The sequence below is a fragment of the Cervus canadensis genome, chromosome 8, assembly GCF_019320065.1.
Source record: "Cervus canadensis isolate Bull #8, Minnesota chromosome 8, ASM1932006v1, whole genome shotgun sequence".
Classification (NCBI taxonomy): domain Eukaryota; kingdom Metazoa; phylum Chordata; class Mammalia; order Artiodactyla; family Cervidae; genus Cervus; species Cervus canadensis.
In genome coordinates this window covers 53,278,733-53,287,388 of record NC_057393.1, presented here as the reverse complement: position 1 = coordinate 53,287,388, position 8,656 = coordinate 53,278,733, and the positions used below count along the sequence as shown (strand labels likewise).

General features: G+C 34.3%; 1 long non-coding RNA gene across 1 annotated transcript; it reads left to right on the top strand.

Annotated features, from left to right (window-relative positions):
• Window positions 1–1,755: 1,755 nt before the first annotated feature.
• LOC122445929 lies at window positions 1,756–3,795 on the top strand. The gene is made up of 3 exons (XR_006270728.1): window positions 1,756–1,805; window positions 2,361–2,441; window positions 3,656–3,795. It is a non-coding gene; the product is annotated as an uncharacterized LOC122445929 (long non-coding RNA).
• Window positions 3,796–8,656: the final 4,861 nt, after the last annotated feature.

Here is an 8,656-nt window from a genome sequence, read left to right as displayed (position 1 = left end):
TTAAATTTATTTTTTTACACAGATTAAAAACAAATGATAAACACAGGAAAACAAACCAAAATATAGTTTAACATCCCTGTACAATGTTGTCTTCTTTATGTTACCTGTTATTATCTTTAACTGAATTTACATATGCATGTAATAATTTTTTCCTTTTGTCTTCTAGCAGGAAATAAGTCTCTAAATGTGAGCATAGTTTATACTCATAATAAATAAAAATGCACTTTTAAATTTTTCATTAAGATAATGGGTAAATCATATTAAATGCATCTATAGGTATAAATGTCTATGATTCATTTTTATATTGCTATTTGATATTTTTAGCTTTTATCTTAAAAATATCATGAGGGTTGTAAAATCCCACAGCGTGGGACAAAGAGTTGAGTGAGACAGGACACTCTATTTCCAGGTAAAATTTTAGCTGCCTTATCTATCTTGGAGCACAGCATGGCTATGATAAACAAGGTCAATTTTGATGCTGTATAATTATTGAAGTGTCCACAAGATGGCAGGTCCAGAGTCTCAGATGATTTATTCATTGGCACATGGCAAATATGCCCACTAAGACTTATTTTACAACTAAGACTTATTTACAAATTGGCCACATTGATTGCAACAATTAAAATTAACATGCTTTAAATAAAACAAAAAAACAAGCAAAAACTCCACAACTTTCTCTGATCTGTCTATATTAGAATACACGTCACAGTGAAGCCTTTAAGACAACAGTCAGTCTCATACCATACTACGTTGGTTACTAAAAGAATAATCAAAGCACTAATATGGTTCAATTTTTCCTAATTATCCAAAAATGAATCACTTTCTTCATATACATAACTCATAAATAGAGTTATGGTGTAACAATTTGCTTCTCATAAAATATATGTGAAAGCCATATTTTTTAGAATTGTCTTATCTATAAAGTGGAAAATACACTCTTTCCACTCCCATAGTGTTAGGAAAGAAATATCTCCTCCTCTCACAGAAGGACACATAGTTCACAAATTGATAGATGATTAAGCCCTATAGAAAAGTTGAAAGGACGATTGGATGAGCACCTAGGGGAATCCTCACCTCAATAATTTCTACTGTTATGTCTTGCTTTTTCTTTGTATATACACGGGTACATTATTTGCATGTATATACTTATTATTCTTTATTTATGTTCTATATATTATGTATTTTATATATTTAATGTATATATACATATAAAGCACAGAGAAGCTTGCTTTTCGCTGAACAATTTCAGCATGATGTAGATGTCATGACACTTCACCCATAAATACTACAGAATAATCTCCTAAAAATAGGAATGTACTTCTACCTAAGCAAAATATCATTACTGCTCCTAAAAATAACATTATTTTATTAATATCTAATGTATATTTTATGTTCAAACTTCCCCAATCATCCTAAGAACATTTTATCAACATGATACATAAAAGATTATGTACTGTACTTTCTCATTTTATTTTAAAACATCTTATTTAAGCTGGTCTTCCCTCTCCCTTTAAGTTTTTCATGATGTTAAATTCCAGAATGTGGTAGCATGATGCACATTCTGTGTTTGTGTGACATTTCTTTGTGATTTGTTATTGTCATTTTGTTTAGTTGCTAAATCATGTCCAACTCTTTTGCAGACCCTAGATTGTAGCCCACCAGGTTCCACTGTCCATGGGATTTCCCAGGCAAAAATATTGGAGTATGTTGCCAGTTCTTTCTCCAGGGGATCTTCCTGACACAGGGATCAAACCTACCTCTCCTGCATTGCAGATGGATTCTTTACCACTGAGCCAACAGTGAAGGTTTGAGTGAACTTTTTTTGAAAATGTTACATAGGACATTATATATTTCTTTGTACAACATATAAAGAGATAAATAATGTCAGATTGTTCTATAATCAGTGATAATAAGTTTAACCACTTTGAAAAAATGGTGACTTATATAACATTATAAAACTGCTTTTTGTAATTAATAAATATTCTTTGTCTTAGAGATTTTATAGAGTATCTGCTTTATATAAACTTTTACTCCTTGTTCTTGGTATCATTTTTTGAAGCTTTTTTGTAAAGTAAAAAGTTAAAAATATTAATTCAAGTATTCATTCCACAGATACTGACAATGTTTTCCACATGCAAAAATTTGTGTTAACATGTGATGTAAAGAATAACAGGAATAACATGCTCCTTCACTAAAGAAACACAAATTGTAGTGCGTAAAAAACTATTAATGACTAGACATAGAGTTTAATAATTTAAAAATGTATTTTAGGAAGAGCCGAAAGCAAATTTACACAATGCTATGATGGAAAAGAATTATGCATGAGTATAACTTGAGTGACTAGAGAAATTTTATTACAGAGGTGACTTATAAACAAACCTTGAAGTATAAATGGGGGACAAGAAGTGTGGGACATGGTGAATTAAGTGCTTGGAGAGAAGGTAAGATAGAGATCAGAACAACCTAAATGATTTTTTAAAGATCACTCTGCCTACAATGTTGAGAATCAATTTTACGAGTGCAATATTAAATACAAGAAGACTTGTTAGAAAGGTACTAAATTAATCCAAGTGAGGAAAAGGTTGGGGCTAGTAAAGGTGATGAAAAATCAAAGGATATATAACTGATCCAATAGCATCAGTTAAACATGACATTATATTCTATGAAAATGTTTATATCAATGACATGGTTTAAAATTATAAATATTTTAATAATTTATTTTTAAGAAATGAGGAGACTGCTATTTAGTGCCAGTGGATTTTTTTATAATAACATTGTTTTTTATTTTGTTTCAGCCTGTGTATGTGTATTTGACTGTGTATGTGTGTATGCATTTGATTATATGTGCACACATGCACGTGTGTGTGTATATTGTGGTGGAGGGTAAACAAAAATATTGAGGAACTGACTGTTGATTCAAGTATAGCCACTACTTCCTTCTGCCCCCACTTTATTGAGATACAATTGACATAACACACATGTTTAAGGTGTACCATGTGATGATTAGATACATGTATACAGAGTTGCCCTCTGAGCAACTTGGGGGCTCATGGCACCCGCCTTCTATGCAGCTGAAAATTTGAGTGTATATATATATATATATATATATATATATATATATACACATACACACATACATATTTCTCTTTCCGAGTGTGTATATATATGCATACATTTGTGTATGCTCTCTATGTGTGTGTGTGTGTATATATATATTATGTATATATGTACATGGGTTTCCCAGGTGACACTATGGTAAAGAACCTGCCTGCCAATGCGGGAGATGTGAATTTGATCTCTAGGTTGAGAAGATTCTCTGAAGGAGAGTATGGCAATACACTCCAGTATTCTCGCTTGGTGAATCCCATGGATAGAGGAGCCTGGCAGGCTACTGTCTACAGAGTCACAAAGAGTCAAAGCTGACTGAAGCGACTTTGCATACATGAAAATATATACACATCTCTCTTTCTGTGCGTGTGTGTGTATGTATATATCCTGTATATATGTATGTATGTGTGTATATATATGTATACATATACACATCTTTCTTCCTGTGTGTGTGTGTATATATAATGTACATAGGTGTATATATATATATATATTTATACACATATATATATTCTCTTCTTTATCCATTTACCTGTTGAACTTCTAGGTTGTTACATGTCTTGGCTACTGTGAATAAGGCTGCAATGAAGAAGGGGGTACAGATTTCCTCCAGGTGCGTACTCAGAAATGGAACTGCCAGATCATATGAACAATGGACACAGTGAGAGCTTTATCTTTTTGGGCTCTGAAATCACTGAAGATGGTGACGTAGCTATGAAATTAAAAGACACTTGCTCCTTGGAAGAAAAGTTATGACCAACCTAGACTGCATATTAAAAAGCAGAGACATTACTTTGCCAACAAAGGACCGTCTAGTCAAAGCTATTGTTTTTCCAGTAGTTATGTATGGATGTGAGGTCAGGACTATAAAGAAAGCTGAGCACTGAAGAATTGATGCTGTTGAACTGTTTTGTTGGAGAAGACTCTTCAGAGTCCCTTGGACATCAAAGAGATCAAACCAGTCAGTCCTCAGGGAAATCAGTCCTGAATATTCATTGGAAAGACATGCTAAAGCTGAAACTCCAATACTTTGGCCACCTGATGCGAAGAGCTGACTCATTTGAAAAGACCCTAATGCTGGGAAAGATTGAAGGCAGGAGGAGAGGGGGACGACAGAGGATGAACTGGTTGGATGGCATCACTGACATGATGGTCATGAGTTTGAGTAAGCTCCTGGAGTTGGTGATGGACAGGGAAGCCTGGCATGCTGCAATCCATGGGGTCACAAAGAGTCAGACACAACTGAGTGACTGAACTGAACTGATGGTAGATTCATTTTTAATTTTTAAAAGAGCCTCCATACTGTTTCCACAGTGGCTGCACCAAGTTATAGTCCCTGCAACACTGCACAAGAATTTTGTTTACTCCACAACCTCAGCAGCACTCACTGTTTTTGTCTGTTAAGCAATAACCATTCTAATATGTATGAGGTGATATCTCACTGCAGTGTTTATTTGCATTTCTCTGATGATTTGTGATGTTAAGCATCTTTTCACATACCTGTTGGCCTTTGTATGTCTTCTTTGGAAAAATGTCTATTCAATGTTTATTTTTTAATGAGTGTTTTTTCTTTTTTGCTATGGAGTTGTATGAGTTCCTTACATATTTTGCATGTTAAATCATCAGATACATGGTTTGCAAATATTTTCCCCCATAACATATGTTGCTTTTTTATTTTCCTGACTATTTCTTTTACTATTCAGAAGAGTTTTAGTTTATGTAATTTTACTTGTCTACTTTTGCTTTTTTTGTTTGAGCTTTTGGTGTCAAGCAAAGCTTGACATATTCTTACATGGAATTTTATATTTACAAATGTCCTAAAATATGTACACATTATCTGAATCTTATTATCTTTCATTCCCCCTTTCACAATAGACACATAAGAAAAATTTTTACCATGGCTAGAAACGAAATTATCTACAAAACAGAAGTAGAGTATAGATGCAGAAAATAAACTTGTGGTTACCAGAGGATAGGTGGGGGAGGGTAAATTGGAAGATTGGGACTGACACTTATACATTACTATATATAAAACAGATAACTAATAAGGATTTACTATATAGCACAGAGAACTCTATTCAATTCTCTGTAGTGACCTGTATATGTATAACAGATTCACTTTGCTATTCACCTCTGAAACTAACACAACATTGTAAATCAACTATACCAAAAAGATTTTTTTTTAATTTTGCCTTGGCTTTATGCCATCCATACTAAAAAAAAAGAAAAGATCAGGTTGTGGATATTTCAAAAGAATCAACTACATCTCTGGACCAGTTTCAATTCACTCCTGATTTAGCTTCTTTTCTCTTTCAAGTTTGCCTAAATTCTGACCTCTGGAACTGTCTTCTGAATTTATCCCTGTTTTGATCACACTGTCTAAATCTTCCTGCTTTTAGAGGCATGAGCAGGACACTTTGCCCTTGTACTCATTCCTGGTACTCTGAGTCCCAATCTCTGGCTCTGCGTCATCTCAGTAGGTCCTCCTTGGCCTAGAATTCAAACAGATGAATACATGATTGATTGCTATGTCCTCAAAAAATAAGCCTAATATCCCTAGGCTTGTTATAATAGACATTGAAATAACTCAATAAATGCTCATTATGTCATTAACAAATTACTCATTTTCAAATTACAAGGAAACTCTATTTTGGAGGGGTGCTCGCTTCAAAATTTCATTGCTGTTTTTTTGCGAATGCCCTCAAATGTTGGCACATCTACATTTGCATAACTAATTTAATATTTACTTTCAGCATCAAATTTGGGGAAATAGTGGGTGATCAAGTGAGATATTACCATTTAATCCTTTTTAAAGAGTAGTTGTGCTGTGTGTGCTAAGTCACTAAGTCATGTCCAACTCTGTGACCCCATGGACAGAGCCCACCAGGAGCCTCTGTCATGGGATTCTCCAGGCAAGAATACTGGAGAGGGTTGCCATGCCCTTCTCCAGCGGACATTCCTGACCCAGGGATGGAACTAACATCTCTTAAGTCTCCTGCATTGGTAGGCATGTTCTTTACCACTAGTGCCAATGTATAAAATACCCTCCTGTATTCCCCTGAACCATCAGGGGAAGGGTTCTTATTCTGAGGACCATTAAAAAAAAAAATCTATTCCAAGATACAGATTTCAAATTGATCTTTATAGGCAGAAAACACACTTGTTTTGCTTCACCCATCCTCATCAGCCAAAGCCACTTCCTGCCCCTGACCTGGCAACTTTCTCCTCCTTAAATATGCAAAGCTCAAGTAGAATGCAATGTACTTTCAGGAAAATTTTGTAATACATGTAATAAGAGTATTTGCTGGCTGTCAGACAAAATATGTGACAATATAACTGTTTTTCTCATAGCTGACATCACAAAAGAGGAAGTGTTAGGTGTAAGAATGTGGAAATAAGGTTTAAAATCTGAGATTTGCACTCTGGAAATATGATTCAAGCTGTGATTTTCTGGATTGGAAAATATTACTTCTTTCAGCTTTAGAAATCTTTGGATTTTTATTCACCAGGGTTTTCTTTTTCTTAGTGCATTCTTGGCACAAAAGCAGCCCTGGAGTGAGAAACATTAAGAACAGAGTTAGAATGAAGATTTGATTTTTGCAAAGAATAGCATTTATAAGCATGTTCTATTCCTCTATTTGGCATTCTATTTGCACCATGGAAGAATAAGGACAGGGTGATTTTGTTCTGGGAGTTCTAGGTCACTTGCATCCTAGAAGCTCTGAAAATATTCTTTGTGATGTTTTAAAATTTTTTCTTCTATAAATAGAAATTATTATTCCTGAGATATATGATAAATATAGGTCAAATCAACATGTAGGAGAATCGGAAATTTTGGAACTGGCTCACAAAATTATCAAGTCAGTGAAGTGTGTCTTTTGAAATGTAAACTTTCTATAATGTAGACTTTCTAAATTGACCTTTGGTACTGGGCTGAGTGCAGTTCATTGTCCTTGGACAAGTGTTACCACCCTCTCCCCTTCCCCTAAGTTTGTGCAAGGAGAGTTTTCATTAAATTTATTTAGAAATCCTTTAAAAAGATGAGAGTAAGATTGGGGATAATATTAAGATATAGATGTGAATGAGATAATGAAAACTCTCTCATACTATAGAGAAATATTAACACTCTTGAAAGTTAGCATTCCCAATGTTGCTGACTCATGAGGGAGGGATCTGGGGCATCAGAAGAGAGGAGCAGGGTTGGGAAGTGACACTGGCTGGAACTTGACACTGCTAATGGTTTAAAAAATGTGTAAAGTGCTCAGTGTGAGCCTCTGACAGTAAAATTTCAATGCATATCAATTGCTATGCTTTTTATAATTATCTTTCTGAAGGGAGTCAAAGATATTAAAAGAAAGATTTCAGATTCAAATTAGGATTTTAAGAATGAGAAAGTAAAAGGAAAATTCTCACTCATCAAGCCACTATCATATGGCAGAGACATTGTACAGAACTTAACTGAATGGTCAAATTAATGTTCCACAGCCCTGCAAAAGACATGCAATTTTATACAACTAATGCCACTTTATAAATATGGAAACTGACAGACAGAGGTTACTATATAGCTATGTCCTCATATTCAAATTGAAGAAGAGCACAGATTATAACCCGGTTATTTTTGACTTCGAGTTTTACCATTTCCGATGCCTTACTGATAAGCTTTAAATCAGACCCTAATCAGCAGAATGCACTGCTGTCTACTGATGAGAGTTAAGTTTTAGAGTCATTTTCTAGTGTGTTTTAGAACAGCTGATCACAAAGGCAATCAAATGTACATCCAAGTGATGAATTTGAGCCAACAGGTACTATTGAGAACTTGTTACCTGCTGGTAGAATGGCAAGCTATCAGCATTTGTGGTGTCTGACTTCATCTGAGCAAACCCATTTTTATTCTGAGATGCCCTGATAACTCCTCATCCTCAATTTAAGACCTTGATTACAGCACACAACACAAAGTCCTCTTCCACAGGCTTTCTTTATGCTGGTACTTCCACTTGCTGTTTGAGTAAAAAATTTTAATGCCATTGCCTCTATTAGATTCCTATTCTCCAGAATAGGTATACAAATTTGTCTGTTCCAGACCCATTTTAAAAAAATCTATTTTATGTATACTTTCAATATACACTTATACTTTCTAATTCTTTTGTGCAAATTAGAAAGAAGTGTCTCTCCTTGACTTTACTTGTGTGTCAGAAATTTGTCCCAATGTAACAATTTTAGTAGAACAATCATTTTTTTATTTGCTTCCTGAAACAAACATAGGAAGCTTCCCTGCCTGTCATACAAATGCCTTGTTTCCATGCAGTGTGCCACCTAATAATCCAAAGGGTTGGCTATGAATAGCCAATAATTATTTATCAGACACGTATGTGCTATGATAATTTCAGTAAATGCAAAAAGAAAGGCCAATCTTCTTTGTTTCATGGAGCTTCGACTTTGTAGAAATCACAACTAATATTAAAAAAAAGATAAATGAGGAAAATATATATGAAATTATAGTAAATACTAAGGAGGAAAAAGTAAAGCAATGAAGTTAAAGATAAAATAT